Genomic DNA, 15268 nt, shown 5'->3' with positions numbered 1-15268 from the left:
CTAAGCTTGCCTGCATGGTAAAAGATGGTGTCCCGTCGCCAATGCTGAATATTCAACTCCACTTGACTATATGCGCAGCAGGTGGAGAGAGTATCTTGTCCTTCGCCACAGGCAACAAAATATCTTGGACCGACCCTGAATCTACATGATTATCTGGGAGTAACTCCATAAAACACATTGGGGCTTACTTTTGAGTTTACATGCATAAGATTGCACTGCCCATTAGCTACTGCCCTCATGTCCTGCTTCCATAGACATCTGGTTGGCCACTGAAGACAAGATGCTGGACTAAACAAGCCTTTGGCTTGATCTAACAGGGCTCTTATGTTCTTAGCTTCTTTCAAGTAGTCCAGCTCCATTGGGTTTTGGTGCAAAGCCAGAGCAATGTATCTGAATGAAACTATTAAGAAAATGAGCAATATCCAGTGTTAGTCAAAGAGTAGATCCATTAACTTAAGTCCACTGATTTCAATAGGTCAACTCTGATTGTGACTTAGATCACATCCACATCAAACATGAATCAATTAACTGTGGGAACTGCAGTTTGTTAAGGGTGCTAGGAATTGTAGCTCTGCGAGGGGTGAACTACAGTTCCATGGATACCTTGGGAGAAGCCATGTGCCTTAAATGTATGTTGTAGATGTGACCATAGTTAGGTATCACTCTATGTGAGCATGGCAAGTTTCTCTGATATTTTGTGCAAGTTTTTTATTTTTTAAAAAAAACCTTGCATATGATAGTCTGCTTCACCATTCCTTCCACATCTTATATGCATGTTATCTTCCCCTTCATTGGCATAAACTGCATTATGCTGAGATCACTGGACTGCCCTTCAGGATATGTGGATAGCTACATCTTCTACAAATGTTTCAGCTGACATAAGCATTTAATTTTTGTAGTCCATTCATTTTTACTATTTAACATTTTAAAGAATTACTATATTTACATGGCTTGAAATGTTTGTTAATGTTTGCTATCTTTTGTTGTGTTTGTTATTATCATCAGCTGATGGGTAGAGTATTTCAAACTGGGGCCAAGGAGCAATGGGGCATGGCAAAGTGATGGACCCACTTCCACAATCAAAAGCCTGCCAGATTATGCCAAACAGGGCAGAACGTTGGAGGAGCTTTCTTCTCCCACATTTTGCTATACTTGCTTCAGTCTGCAGTAGCTGAGAGTCTTGAGGATCTGGCCCCTCAAGGGATCCAGAGGACTTTGGATCCAGCTGATCCAAACCTGCTGATGCCTATCTGCTCTGAAATGCCTCATTTCAGGGCTTTCTACTGGTTGTTGCCAATGAGGAAAAGACCAGTAGTAGCTTTTGCCTGACCATGACAGCACAACCAACCCTAACTGGTGCCACCCTTGCCACCAACACTTGTGATTACATGCCATCCAACAATTCCCCCGAAGCAATCAGTATTGGAGGGGGTGTTGAATTGCACTGCAACTGTTTCAGAAATCTTTTACTATGTTATTAATGAGTTATTGTATTTGTTAACATGATGTTGCTACACTCTTGATATGAGACTATTAAAATGGATTTAACATGTTGCTGTTTATATTTTACTGTGTTTTTGTTGTTTTTTCTTATGTATTGTAAGACAATTTGAGCACAACCTTCTGTGGAAAAAGTGGCACGCAAGTAAACTGATGGTGACTGACTGAAACTATCATGAAAACAAGATGTGTAGTAACAGTGGCAGTGCACAGAAGAACAGATCTCCAAGTTTTAGTAAGCCACAGTTCCATGTAAGGCTTTTAATCAAATAATTTTCAGATATTTATTTTGGAGGAAATTTTTACACCTTAATGAGGAAGACCAAACAAGAGATGGATTGATACCATAAAGGGAGCCACAGACCTGAACTTACAAGATCTGAACAGGGTGGTTTATAACAGATGCTATTGGAGGTCACAGATTCATAGGGTCGCCATGTTATAATTGACTTGAAGGCATATAACAACAACAAAACAGTAAAATGTATGTTATGTTTATGCCAACTTTATGAAAGAAAACTATTCATGAAACTATACCTTTTCCTATTCTTATTTCAGATATTTTAATTTTTCAATATTATAAGTACCTAATTTTTACTGACTCCAGGAAATGTTGTGTACATATAGTAACAAACATATAATGTTTCTATGATATATAAACATTTTACTAATTTTTTTCTTATACGAATAAAGAGGAATTCAGAAGTTTTCATTTTATTCCATTTTATGTTAATGGTTTCAATGTTCTTTATATATAAATTCTGGACTTCCAAGAGAAGAATTTATGCTCAGAACTATATTTTGCAACTAAAATAAAAATGAACCTCTTTGAATCAATTACAGTCCCTGGCACAGTTTGTACATTATAACACAATTAAAGGTTTCTGACAACTTTCTTCCAGGAATATATTCAAAAAGTAGTACTTGTTCTTCATTGTTTATACAGCAATTCCTTTACCGCGATAATTTTGCATCATATACATGGAGCAGCTAAAAATAAAACAAAAATATTCCGCAGTTGGTTGGGGATTTGGTGGTATAAACCACAAATCTGGAATAAGTAAGCAGCCTGAAACCACAGGTTATAAAACCAGCAGGACTAACACGGTCTTCTTGCCTCCTATGTTAGATAAACTTCAATACAGTTTACTGTGTAAGAATCTTTCAGAGAAATACAAAAAGTTTCTACCTATTCAGTATGATTATGAATCATATAACTAAAACATGGCATCTATTTTTGCAGTTGACAACATTATATATAAAATGGTATCTAGGTACAATTTATTTATTTTAACTTTACTTATCACTGTTCAAAGGGTCATAACAAATTACATGCTTTTTCACTGTGATCTAGATGCACAGCAAATCAGAATACACATATGAAATTATAAAATTAATTTGAAGATTCCTTTATAAGTGCAAGGCTATACTGAAACACAACATGAAGTACTGGAAGAAAGTAACAATTAACATCCAGCTCTAAACACCTTGGCCAAAAAGTTGCTTGAGGTGCACCCCAGGACTTCAGTATACCAAATGGAACTTCTGACTTTTTTAAAAAAAACCTGCAAATTCCTACACCATAACACATATTGCTTTTTTAAGGTCCCTCAATTTCAAAAGCAGTTTGCCATGAAAGAGTAGTGGCTAGTGTTTGAGAAACATGAACCCAAAGCCCCCTTAAGTACATAAACTAGCTACATAGTTCTTTAGAGCCCAGTCAATAACTTGGGAGTGGTGTATGCCTTTGCCATGAAAGAGTAGTGGCTAGTGTTTGAGAAACATGAACCCAAAGCCCCCTTAAGTACATAAACTAGCTACATAGTTCTTTAGAGCCCAGTCAATAACTTGGGAGTGGTGTATGCCTTCCAGTGAATGTGTTTGGGATACCAGCTAAAGGCCAGGTTCAGGTGTAACATTGCTGGTCCAATAAACTATGGTCTGTTGAAAAAGCAGTTAAGTGATGACCTCAAGTACTTCCTCCTTCTCGTACATGTCCAGGTGAGGAGGAGACTTCCTGGTTTGTGAAGCCACCATTTCCCCATGGCATCCAAAAGGGAAACTCTGGTTTAAGCGCTGCCTGCAAACCAGGCTACAAACTAGAATTAAACTGTGGTTTGCAATCTTGGTTTGTAAGTACTTAAACACAGATTCCTGGTTAAGATATTCTGAGCCATTTGTGATTTAACAAATCATGAAGTGTCTTCTGAAACCAGGTACGTGAAAAGAGGAGCACTCAAGCTCATTGCTTTTTCTCACTCTTAACAAAGCATAATCTGTTGGAACAGAAACATTATGTGTGATGAACCAACCCACAGAGATGCAGGACATTTGGCTGTAGTAAAAAGGATTATAAATCCTACAACCCAATCACATCCTCACCTACAATCCGAGATATTTGAAATCAGTTTAATTCTATTGACTTCAATGGGTTTAAACGTACTTAAATCCTATTATTTATTCCTATAAATTATTTTGGCTCAAACTGGTAACTACTGTACTGCCGCCTGACAAGATCGGCCACACAAGGCCTTCTCTCAGTCCCGCCAACCAAATCAGCTAAGTTGGCGGGAACTAGAGAGAGGGCCTTTTCAGTGGCGGCCCCCACCCTCTGGAACTCCCTCCCACAAGATCTTCGGCACGCCTCTTCCCTGAATATGTTCCGCAAGGCCTTAAAGACCTGGCTTTTTCAACAGGCTTTTGGGACTTCTGGGGACGCTTAATGTTCTTATGATCGAAATGCCTCCTACCCTGCATTGTTGTTATCATAATTTATAATTTATATTGTATATTGTATTTTATTGTATTGTATTTTGCTGTATTTTACTATATGTACGTCGCCTAGAGTGGCCATTGGCCAGATAGGTGACACATAAATCAAATTTTATTATTATTATTATTTACTGTGAGTACAAGGCAGTTATCTTCCCTAATGCGGTAGGAAATACCAATGTTAGTGCTGATAAAAGCAGCAATAAGGCTCCACATATTTCCCTAACGTTTTGCGAAGGAAAAGGCTATTATCTACAGTTTCTTCTTATCCTCCCCAAACCTTTTCCTTTCAAAGCATAGAGTAGCTATGGTTTTGCAGGTGTACAACAAAATTTCTCACTGTTGCTTATCCACATACACAAGTAGATTATATGGAATGTGGTTTGTAAAATATTATGATACTGTATACTAAAGACTAAGATCCTCCGTGGCGCAGAGTGGTAAGCGGCAGTAACACAGCCGAAAGCTCTGCTCACGGCTGGAGTTCGATTCCAACGGAAGGAGGAAGTCAAATCTCCGGTAAAAGGGGTCGAGGTCCACGCAGGCTTCCATCCATCCGTGGTCGGTAAAATGAGTATGCTGGGGGGTAAAGAAAGGCCGGGGAAGGAACTGGCAATCCCACCCCATATATATGGTCTGCCTAGTAAACGTTGCAAGACATCGCCCTAAGAGTCGAAAACGACTCGCACTACAAGTGCAGGGACACCTTTACCTTTTTTATATTAAAGACTATATGCACGTATTGTTTTTGTAAAATTAGCCTGTTAAACCCTAATTCCGGTATGACACAAAATACAGTTGAGAAAGCACATGGATTCAGAAATGTTCGAAGGATAATTGTTGGCAAGTAGCATCTGCAATAGATGCCAGACCACAATCCATAAATCAATTAAACCAGGATCCTTGAATGCTGATTTAGTTCCATTACCTTCTATGAGGTATACCAGTTTATGACTTCAGTCAGTCCCTTAAACCCCTGAAATCAATGGGATTTGCTTTTGAGTAAGTATGTATAACACAGAGGAGCACATGCAGGATATTAAGTGGTTTACGGACTGCACTGTAACTGAAATGAGAAATATGAAAGATGGAGCCTAGAAATGATGGCATTTTAGATATGAAAATATCTGAACAAACTATTTACTACTACAAAGTATTACAAAATCTGGTGAGGAAAATGGCCTTTTAAAAAGGAAATATTTATTGCAGTATTATTTATGTAATATTGATTTATTTTTATTTAAAAGCACTTAATATTTTTTAAAAATCTAGGTTGTGTGCAACATAAAATAAACAGTATCATTAAACAAAAATATAACATTAAAAACTAGTAAAACAGTAATATAAATGCATATAAAAACAAATAAAAACAGGAATCCAGGGAATTCAAACTAATAAAAGTAGGGTCTGATCTTATGGGTCAGGGAAAGCCTAGGCTTTCACAATACGTCCTAGCACTTTCATTTTATTTATGCCAATCTTCCTTAAAGCAAAATCAGTAACAGACCCAGTTCTTTGTTCCTTATACCCCATAAATTCGCACTGGCTAATCCCAAAAGTTACGCTTGTAGTCCCCAGTTTACAAATAACATCAGTAGCAACCCCCCCCACCCAAAAAGGCAATTCCCCCACCAAAAAACCTTCAACCTTTCATTATAGTCTTCTTAGGATTTCTAATATTCTAACTTATAAAACTGAACAAAAAACTTGTTGGAAAGTCTTAAGATTTAGGAATGACTGGTCAAGATTTTAGTTACTTCTCAAAGCAGACCCTTGATTCTGGAATAATTTGTTCCCTGCTGACAATCTTTTAGATGTGTAACCTCCTCCCAGCTTCCTGATTATTAATGGCTGTCTTGGAGACACCATGTCTACTGAACAGCTTCAATTAAACGAAGCCAAAGCATCTTTTTTACTCCAGCCAGGCAGCTTCAGGATCAAACTTCTGCACTCTGCCACTAGATACGTAGCATCATTCACTTTTACACACACATACAGCTTTTAGAACCTTTGATAAACATGAACATCTGAGATGGATATACATACTGGAACCAACTGCATTTTAGGACTCTTTCCTCTTCTCCTGTCCAAGAAATAAAGATCAGCACCACAAATTAGAAAAAAGAATGGTAGACTACATTAATGTTTCTCGGCCCCAACAGCAGATTCCACCTGTGGAAACAGTGCTTACATATTTTAAATAAACAAATAAGTGAGTTGCTTGATTATCTCAAGAAGAACATGCTTGCTTTGTGCATTTTGTTTCTTATTTATACTGAGGCTGGACATCCAAAAAGACTGACATTGTTTCTGCAGCCAGAATTGCTAGCATATCTAATCATTAAATTATTATAAATGCCCTGGCAATTTACTTTGAACACTATCTAAACTATTATTCATAAAGTAATATAAACCCAAATTTATAATTTGCTGATTTCTACTATATTCCAAAAGGTTTTCCAAGACTATCTGAGCACATAATTATCTTTTGAATATATTTTTGTCTTGATTTCAGAGTTCTGTAACACTTAAGAATGTTATAGTATTTTTATTGTGTTCTCTGTGTTTATAAGTGTTTAAAACTTTATGGATGAGATAGACAGACCATAATATTTTTTAAAGTCTAGCATTCCAATCCTAAATTCATTATACTTCCATAAGTATTTAAGAGTGAAGTGTAACTCTAAATAAGTTCATACATAAATTTCGCTAAAATTAATTGAAAATTAAAAGTAAGATGGCCTGCTTACACTCAGCAACTCCCTTTGGCTTCAGTTGAATTTGCACCACACAATTCAAAGCAGGAATCCAAAATCTACCAGCTTTAGTGATGCGTACTTCTAAGTTGTGTTTGTAGGAATAATACAGATATACATCTAAATGTGAAATACATGTTAAAGTTTATTCCATTGAAATCGATGTGGTTTACCTGAATACGGTTTTTCCAATGTGGATACTTACCTCCGATATTTATCAGGAAAAGCATCTAGTACAGTGTGAATGGTGCAACAAGTTTTTTTAGCTACAGCTATGCAGATCATAAAGTTGTGCAATGTAACTGCTTCCTGATCAATTTACCAGAAATTAAGATATGCACATTACAAAATATATGCTGTTCCAGGATAGAGATTAATATTTCCCTTTAAAAAAGAAAAGGCAGAAATTTCCAAAGGAAATAGAAAAGAGGGACCCAAATTTTAAAGCAAATAAAGTGATATAAAGAAACAAATAAGCAATCTATCTATGTCTGTAGGATCATTCATAAGGAGAAAATTACAACATAGACTACATTTTGCTTATTGTCCTGGTTTGCAGTTAGATGTAGAACAATCCAAGAATCCTGAACTCAGATTATTTGTGAAAAATGTTGTCAGGAAAGGCACCTAAAGACTCAGTGGCATTTGACACTGCTTCTTCCCTACATCTTGATCATAGGATTAACTCTGACACTACGAGGAGTCCTTCTGTTTATTTCAGTTGGCTTTTCCTAATCAGCAAAAGGAAAATGAAGAAATTTATCACACAGTATTTGATATATTCATAAAATAGTGACAGTTTTTATTTTGGCAAAACATCTTCTGCAAATTATGAAATAAATGACAGTAAAGGTATTTGAAAAGGGCTTGTCATGCATATTAAGGCTGCAATCCTATACATACTTTCCTAGGAATAAGTTCCCATTAAACTCAGTGAACCTTACTTTTGAGTAGAGATGTATAGAATTGCACTGTAAGAGTCTCATGCAAGAATTTACACTTACAGCATGGTCCTATTCATGTCTATTCCAAACTCATGTTAAGTGTGTATAGGACTGCAACATTTAAAGCACACTATATATTTAATTCAAGAGAAATCTTGCTAGTATGAATTGGCAGATACTGGCATACGCAAATGTGGATTTTTGTGTAAGATCACTGAGCAGGGGTAGAGAGTCAGCAAAATTGTTTAAAAGGAATTCACATTACTCTTCCTTAAATCCCCACATTCTGTCAATAGGAGAATGAAAACAAGAGAGGAAATTTATCATTTCCTAGGGGAATTGTTAACAAAGGTTTCTTACACAATCCTCTTAGGAAGAATCAGTTGAAAACAAAAAAACCCAAATATATTAGGGTTGTCAGTGAATTAGAGGTTTTTAGTCGATTAACTGTCGTGTTTTTTACCAATTAATCAATTAATTAACTGGATACTGTAAACATTACACTATCTCAACAGAGATGATAGCACTTAATGGCAATAACAGTTTTTCTTGACGTGCATAGTGATTCTGCGCATGATTAGAAGTAAAGCCCGCTGAGTTTAATAGGCCTTACTTACAAGGAAGTATGCACAGAAATCAGACATAAGGCTGCAATCTTATGCAGATTTACCTGGAAGCAAGTCCCAATGAATTCAATGGAAATCAGTTACTTCTGAGTAAACATACATATTTTTGTACTGCATTTAATTTATTGCTTGGGAAGCACTGTAACTACTATGCCAAAATAAAGAGTTTCTGGAGGACTTGACCCCAGTCAAAGTCAGCAAGATTTTACGACCATTCATGTTACCCAGTGCTTATTAAAATCTAGAAGTCATTAAATTTGCTTATAAAAATTGTTAACTTCTCATATCCATTAACAGTTTTATCCTTTCAGTTCTCAAATAAGTATTGCTATTTTCCATCATCTCAATTTTCCAAACAATGAATGACTTATGTTATGTCATTTAACTGTTCAAACATACCCAAATAAAAAGCAGTGTAAGAGTCTCAAATCTACCAGTCAGTTTTCAGCAGTACACAAACACTATCAACATCCAACAACAACAAAAAAAACCATACGGAAAATGCCTATGATACTTTGATGCCAAGAGCCTATCACTCACTAAATGTGCAAGAGTTAAGCATCTCAGTTTGGATCATACACAAGTCACCTAAACTGTGGCAACATATATATACCAACAAGCGTTTTCACACATGGCATAAAAACAACAAAAAAGGCATCTCTGAGTTTCTCTCACTATTTGTGCCATGGTGTGAATATTGTTGATGCAAGATAGAAAGCAAAATCACATATACATTCTAGCTAGTGCAGTTTTTGTATTTGCATCACAAACTAATTTAAGCAAACACAAGTTTAGTCTCATTTGTAAAGTTAAGCATTTTAAGTGTATTTTATTGGGAGAGATCCATCTCTTTAATAGGCACTGGCATAGTTAGAGTAAGTGCCCAGCACTCAAGAGTTGGTTGAAGGCTATATATTTACTTCATTTTCATTTCTAACTCACACAAACTTTAGGCAAATGATGGTCAAAGTTTTTCATCATAAAAAAGCTTATTAAAATACATAAAATATGTAGCTATAACACAAAAAATATACAAATAAAAACATCACATCTCGCAGCACTAACTTTCATATTTTAAATAAAACTGGGTTACACAGATTCTTGGGAACATTCAAGGTCTGATAATTTGAGGGGGAAGTGTTTCTCAAACAAACCAAAGTCTTCAAGAATACCTTACAAAATATCCTTGCCATTTTTATGTAAGGCACAAAGAGAATCAGAGAATCAGCCATTATTCCTTTAATTTATACACATATGCATTTTTTAAAAAACAAAATTGCATGGGAACAATCATAGAGAAGATGTGCCTGTTCTTGACATTTCTGTAGAATAGGGGAGAACCTCCTTCCAGATATTATTGGACTTCAACTCCCATCATTCCTGACTGTCGGCCATGCTAGCTGGGCTGCTGGGAGTTGGATATCAACAATATCTGGAGGGCCACACCAGTTCACCAACCCTGCTCCGACTTTCTTAGTTGAGCTGTTTTTTTTGGGGGGGGGGGATTGGTAAACTGTCTACCTACACTTTTTCACCAGAGAATGTAGTAACAATGGCAAATGTATTACAGAGCAATCCAACTTGCCAGAGGGCAGTGGGGAAGGGCAGTGGGAGTAAAGGCAGCGGAGACAGAGCTGGTGGAAGGGGCCGCCACAAGCAGCTGCTGCTCGGAGGCCTAGTAGAGGGAGGATGGGGGCTACATCAACAGGGCGTGGTGTAAGAAAAGAAAATACATGTTTCCTTCTGCTAGCCCTTTTGGCCAAATGGGGCCTGGATATCACGTAATTCCCCCCAGCCCCTACTTCAGCACACTCCCAGAATGCCCCTTTTGCAGGCCTTCCACCAGCTTCTGCCAGCTGCCCTTACATCAAGCTGGGCTTCTCTGGCTGAGCCGGTGAGGAACTTATGCCAGTGTAGCCCGGACCCAGCTGACTCAGCCAGAGGTCTGCCATATCCAACTCCCCTCAGCTTGGCGTGAATGCAGTTGGATTGTGCCCTTAGCCAGTACAATGTTTTGGTTTCAGAGCTTTCATAGTTCCTAATTTGGGTGCCCAAATCCCGGGAGTGCCTGCCTCAGCTATGTAAAACTCTTGGAGAGAAAGTTGCTACCGGCATTTTGGACAGAAGTGCACAGGAACTGTTAAGCTGCATTATTAACTGTACGATATTCAACCCCAGCATTCCAGGCAATACGAATGGCATTTCCTATCCCATGAAGTAAAGAGCAACCCGGGCGGGGGGGCGGGCAATTTTCATCAGGACTATGTTGTGGGGAGGTTAACACTCCACCTTCCTATGCGCTGAGGTCCCAGTGTGGTGTAGCAGCTAGAGTGTCGGACTGGGACCTTGGGAGATCAGGGTTCAAATCTCTGCTTGGCCATGAAGCTTACTGGGTGATCTTGGGCCAGTCACCGTCTCTCAGCCTAACTACTTCACAGGGTTGTTATCAGGATGAATCAGGAGGGGGAGAACCATGTTTGTACACATCTTGGGCTCTTTGGAGGACAGATGGAATATAAATGCAATAATATACATAAATAAATAAAATCTGATTCTGCTCCTGTATCTACTATTTTTTAAAAAACTAACAAACCAAGACTTGTGAAATGTGATACATATTTCAAGTATAATATAACTAAGCCCAGACAGAGCATTTTGATTTTCATTATCTAAACTTTAATACAGTACTAAACTTTAATACAATGTTAAAGGGGTAAAAGCAAAGAAGTGACACACATTAAAAAATGAAAATAAGAAAACAACGTCCCAGTTTCCTTTTTAATGTGCTTTATTATGTTGCTCAGAAGAAATCTGAAGTTGCAATAATAATAAGAAAAAAATGCTTAGGTAGCCTTAGGTCCAAGATACCACATGTCTTTGACTGACACTCACCAATATATTTCATTCTCCGTCATTGACAATATGCTTATTTCTTTGTCCTAGATAATGTTGCTAAATCATATTGACAAAGAATTATTCACTTGAATGTGAGCCCATGAAGTCACAAAAAGCAAACACCTAGTGCTTTGCTTTCATAAAATAGTATTGGCAGAGGGAGAAAAAGGGTGCTTTCAGACAACCTGTTTACTAACTATTCATCCTGATTTGTTTGTGGGCACATAAGATGATGTTTGCGGGGAGCTTAGATGTTGTGTCATCATGTCAAAGGAAGTGTTATGCAGTGTATTTTCCCATCACTTTCCTTATCACAAAAAGTCCAATCTTTTGGGGGTAATATTGGCTTGTTGTCACACAAGACTTCCCAATCAAATATAGTTGTGCAACTTGTATCTGCCAGTATGTGACTGAGTCCCACCTGAAAATAGAGACACTCTGAAAGTGCCCAAGGAGTGTCATGAGTATCTTTGCTTTTTATGAGAAGCATTGTACTCAGATGCACCAGCTTTAAGCACAGTGCATCCATATATAACTCCATCAAACAGCCAAGTTGACAACAAGTTGCCACAAACTGTCCAATTTTTAAACTAGACAAATCCCCCACCCCCATAGATCTGACCTGCATAAGGGGTGTACTTTGAGACTAGCCTGCTTTCCGATTTATTAATAAATAGCATAGTTTTCTGTACTTGCTGCATTCACTCTTGATGAACTCCAAAAATTTGTACTGTACTCAAAAAGAAAAGATAACTATTGCTAATTTGCAATCATATATGATATTCACACCCTTTAAGTATTCTTTGTTTGTTGTGACTATCTGGTTGAACATCAAAGCCTGGACTCCAAGAATCACACTGCTATACACTCAAGCAAGCTTTGAAATTGGGTTTCTCAAAAAGCAGCCACCCCCTCCATGTCATATCACCAACCCAGTTCTGAAACTGAGGAAATTTCAAAAGTAGTTCATGATTTCTGTGCATACATTAACTAAGAACAACCTGAAAAATAATATACCAGAATATAACAAATCATATGTTTTATCATTTATAAACCACTCTGCATTTTTGGATATGATCAGGAGTGAACTCATACATGCATTTTGAGCTAATAATTACAACTTACTCTTTTGGGATGTTTTGTATTATGAGGTGTTTAAGCATCCTCTCAACTTAAATGACATCCCAGAAGAATATAAAGATCAAATAAGGAACAGGTTTGAGGCTTTCAGCTTAGTTGACAGAGAACCAGAAGAACTATGGAGTGAAGTCAGAGACATTATCAGGGAAGAATGCAAAAAGACAATACCTCTAGTTAAAAAGACAGAAAGACATCAATGGATTACTGAAGAAACTCTTAAAATGGTTAAAGAGAGAAGGAAAGCAAAAGCAAAAGGAGATAGAAACACGATCACAACACTAAATGCAACAATACAGCGACTAGTACGTAGGCACAAAGAGAACTAATACAATAGTTATTGTATAGAAATAGAACAACAAAAAGAACAAGAGTCCTATTCCAAAAGATCAGAGAAATGAAAGGGAAATTTAAACTAAGAGTAGGGATGCTGAATAATCAACAGGGGAACACACTGACTGACCGAGATGAAATAAAAGGAAGATGAAAGCAATACACTGAAGAATTTTATAAAAGAGGTGCCAGGATGACAGATTCATTCACAGAGGAACCGTATGATGAAGAACCAGAAATGTTAGAATTTGAGGCGAAAGCTGCTCTTAAAATACTTGGAAGAAACAAATCACCAGGAACAGATGGCATACCAGTAGAGTTGCTACAAGCTACTGAGACTGAATCTGTCCAAATTTTGACACAAATTTGTCAAGAAATATGGAAAACTAAACAATGGCCCACACACTGGAAGTGTTCAATATATATCCCAATTCCAAAGAAAGGGAATCCCAGGGATGCAGTAATTATTGAACTATTGCCTTAATATCCCATGCAAGTAAAGTAATGCTCAAGATTCTACAACAAAGGCTCTTACCATATATGGAATGAGAAATGCCAGACATCCAAGCTGGATTTAGAAAGGGAAGAGGCACCAGAGATCATATCGCAAGCATACGTTGGATAATGGAACAGAGCAAGGAATTTCAGAAGGAAATCACCCTGTGCTTTATAGATTACAGCAAAGCCTTTGATTGTGTAGATAATGAAAAACTATGGGATATATTAAAAGAAATGGGGGTGACACAGCATCTGATTGTCCTGATGTGCAACCTATACCCTGGATAAGAAGCTACTGTAAGGACAGAATATGGAGAAACTGATTGGTTATCAATCAGAAATGGTGTGAGACGGGTCTATTTTATCACCCTATTTGTTTAATCTATACACAGATCATACGGAAAGCGGGACTGGACCAAAATGAAGGAGGTGTGAAAACTGGAGGGAGAAATATCAATAATTTCAGATATGCAGACGATACCATACTACTAGCAGAAACCAGTAAAGATTTGAAACGAATGCTGATGAAAGTTAAAGAGGAAAGCACAAAAGCAGGACTACAGCTAAACGTCAAGAAGACTAAAGTAATGACAACAGAAGATATATGTAACTTTAAAGTTGACAATGAGGACATTGAACTTGTCAAGGATTATCAATAACTTGGCAAAGTCATTAACCAAAATGGAGACAACAGTCAAGAAATCAGAAGAAGGCTAGGACTGGGGAGGGCAGCTGTGAGAGAACTAGAAAAGGTCCTCAGATGCAAAGATGTATCACTGAGCACTAAAGTCAGGATCATTCAGACCATGGTATTCCCAATCTCTATGTATGGATATGAAAGTTGGACAGTGAAAAAAGCAGATAAGAGAACTCCTTCGAAATGTGGTGTTGGAGGAGAGCTTTGCGCATACCATAGACTGCAAAAAAGACAAATAACTGGGTGTTAGGTTAGAACAAATTAAACCAGAACTATCACTAGAAGCTAAAATGAGGAAACTGAGGTTATCATACTTTGGACACATAATGAGAAGACATGATTCACTAGAAAAGGGGAAAACAGAAGTGAGTAGAAAAAGAGGAAGGCGAAACAAGAGTTGGATTGATTCCATAAAGGAAGCCACAGACCTGAACTTACAAGATCTGAACAGGGTGGTTCACCACAGATGCTGTTGGAGATCACCGATACATAGGGTCGCTGTAAGTCGTGATCAACTTGAAGGCACATAACAACGAGTTGCGCCTGACGAGGTGTGCCTGGAGCCAACACTGTTATCTTTTCGGCACCAGGTCAAGATTTTCCTCTTCTCCCAGGCTTTTTAGCATGTGTTTTTAAATTGCTTGTAAGAAATTTGTTTTTTAAATGTGTATATTTGTTTGTAATGTTTTAATTGTTGTAAACTGCCCAGAAAGCTTCAGCTGTGGGGTAGTATATAACTGCAATAAACAAACAAACAACAACAAGCATCCTCTCAATATCTAACTGGAGACCAAAGCAATAATTTATTAATTTATTAATTGCATTTGTATACTGCCCCATAGCCGAAGCTCTCTGGGTAGTTTACAACAATGATACTATTTTAAAAAATATATAACAGAACTATCCCAAAGAAAGTGGCACCTGTTGTTAAAATAAAAATAACAATTAAAAAAGCAAACTGGCCCTCAGAGTGTCCAAACCACCACCTGGTTAAGAAGCGCTTCTGAGGAAGCTGAGAAAGAGCCCCATCCCAGGGGCAGCAATAAAACCGGGGCATCAGGCTTCTTCTCGAATTGAGGCCTTAGTCCTGGCCCAAAATTAAGGCTCAGT

At 37.5% G+C, this 15268-nt stretch overlaps 1 protein-coding gene across 1 annotated transcript in view; it reads right to left on the bottom strand.

The window, feature by feature from the left end:
- The window catches only part of PRDM6 (PR/SET domain 6), a 130677-nt gene that overhangs the window by 106493 nt on the left and 8916 nt on the right, over positions 1–15268 (bottom strand). The window lies entirely within an intron of this gene.

Source organism: Rhineura floridana, chromosome 1 (assembly GCF_030035675.1).
Source record: "Rhineura floridana isolate rRhiFlo1 chromosome 1, rRhiFlo1.hap2, whole genome shotgun sequence".
NCBI classification, from domain to species: domain Eukaryota; kingdom Metazoa; phylum Chordata; class Lepidosauria; order Squamata; family Rhineuridae; genus Rhineura; species Rhineura floridana.
This window is presented reverse-complemented; position numbering and strand designations above follow the sequence as displayed.